The sequence below is a fragment of the Mandrillus leucophaeus genome, unplaced genomic scaffold (assembly GCF_000951045.1).
Source record: "Mandrillus leucophaeus isolate KB7577 unplaced genomic scaffold, Mleu.le_1.0 Scaffold43, whole genome shotgun sequence".
Classification (NCBI taxonomy): domain Eukaryota; kingdom Metazoa; phylum Chordata; class Mammalia; order Primates; family Cercopithecidae; genus Mandrillus; species Mandrillus leucophaeus.
The window spans coordinates 2,436,807-2,438,970 of record NW_012104587.1 but is presented as its reverse complement, the minus strand read 5'-3'; the positions used below and the strand labels follow the sequence as shown (position 1 = coordinate 2,438,970).

Below are 2,164 nucleotides of genomic sequence, written 5' to 3'. Positions count from 1 at the left end.
GACAGGATCCCACTATGTTGTCCAAACTGGTCTTGAACTCCTGGGCTCAAGCCATCCTCCTACCTTAGCCTCCCAAGTGCTGGGATTACAGGCATGAGCCACCACACCTGGCTTCATCACAATATTCTTTTTTTTTTTTTCTTTTGAGACAGTCTTGTTCTGTCGCCGAGGGTGGAGTGCAGTGGCGTGATCTTGGCTCACTGCAACCTCCAACCTCCCAGGTTCAAGTGATTCTCCTGCCTCAGCCTCCTGAGTAGCTGGGATTACAGGCGTGCGCCACCACACCCAGCTAATTTTTGTATCTTTAGTAGAGATGGGGTTTCACTATGTTGCTCCTGACCTCGAGATCTGTCCACCTAAGCCTCCCAAAGTGCTAGGATTACAGGCATGAGCCACTGAGCCCAGTCTCATCACAATATTCTTTAAAATAGTTTTTTTTTTTTTTTAAAGGAAACTTAACAAAGGTCTAATAAGTAGACTGATTAAGTTTGGTATATCCAAACAATGGGATAATAGTCATTAACAATTGGGTTGTAGATGATAATTTATTGACACTAAGAGATGTTCACTGTATTCTAATAAAGAAGAATATTACAAAGGTAATTTTATTATTTATTTTTTAGAGAAAGAAGGTCTCACTCTGTCCTTCTTTCTTGATCCCCTTTAATTTTTCCCTAACGCCCCTTTTCTCTTCCCAAGATCCTATCCAGGATACAGGATACCATATCACATTTTGTCATCATGTTTCCTTAGCCTCTTCTGGACTGTCAGCTTCACAGACTTCTCTTGACAGTTTTAATAAGTACTCTGGTCAAGATATTTTACAGAATGTCCCTCAATTTGAGTTTGTCAGATGTTTTTCTCATGGTTAGACTGGAGTGATGGCTTCTGGGGGAGATTACCAAGGACCATGCTCATCACATCATATCAAGAGTACAGACTTTCAACATGACTTATCAACTGATGTTAACCTGATCCCTGGCTGAGGTAGTGCTTGCCAGGATTCTCCACCTGGGTGGAGGAAGCAGTACTTCTCCCCACCCTTCCATACTGTACTCTGTGGAAACAAGTCTTAAGCTCACCATCTACCCTGAAGAGGTGAAGGGGTTAAGCTCCACCTCCTCGAGGGGGGAGAATCTACATAAACTGGCAGGTTGATTTTTATTTAGTCATTTATAGCTAACATAATTACTATAAAAACAGACCGACTAGTTAAAGCTCAGGAATTTCAGGGGGAAAAAAAGAAAAAAAAAAGAAATCAATTATTAAAGTCTTAGTTCTCAGAATATCTAATGAAATAAATTCAATTTATTTATTGTTGGAAAATAATTACAACCTGATTGGAAGCACCTAAGGGTTAAAGACCTCTTACATATCTTTGTATCTTTCAGGTTGACCAGCATATAGCAGAAGTCATGGAATATCGAGGCTTGAACATTACAGGAGCTTCATAAATGTTTGCTGAAAACCAATATAAGAGATTTTTAGATTTAGCTTGTTATTTCAAAACTAGACTGAGTAGTAAGTAGTAACTGGACATTCGTCTTATTAATGTAGTAGTTACTAAGGCAGCAGTTCCCTCTCATATAAGTCAAAACAGTGCTAATTTCCAAGATGCCCACTCCTCTGTTATATCACTAAAAAGAGTTGAAAAGCTTTCTTTGTACTATTTATTAGAGTTAATGTATATGCAATCCAACACGAAGAACCAAGCAGAACTCCTGTTGCAAAAGAAAATTAGAAAGCCTGACAGAAACAAAATGGACTATGTAGATATGAAATTGGTTACAGGTTGGGTGCGGTGGCTCACTCCTGTGATCCCAGCACGTTGGGAGGCTGAGGTAGGGGGATCACTTGAGCTTATGAGGTCAAGATCAGCCTGGGCAACGTGGTGAAACCTCGTCTCTACAAAAATACAAAAAATAGCCATGCCTATAGTCCCAGCTACTCGGGAGGCTGAGGTGGGAGGACGGCTTGAGCCCAGGACATGGATGTTGTAGTGAGTCGAGATCATGCCACTGCTCTCCAGCCTGGGTGATAGAGCCAGGCCTTGTCTTAAAAATAGATTAATAGGCTGGGCACGGTGGCTCACGCCTATAATCCCAGCACTTTAGAAGGCCAAGGCAGGAGGATCACCTGAGGTTGGGAGTTCAAGACCAGCCTG

The 2,164-nt window shown here is 41.5% G+C and overlaps 1 protein-coding gene across 1 annotated transcript in view; it reads right to left on the bottom strand.

Annotated features, from left to right (window-relative positions):
• RTN3 (reticulon 3) overlaps nucleotides 1–2,164 on the bottom strand; it is a 112,842-nt gene that overhangs the window by 76,787 nt on the left and 33,891 nt on the right. The gene's annotated exons all lie outside the window — the stretch shown is intronic.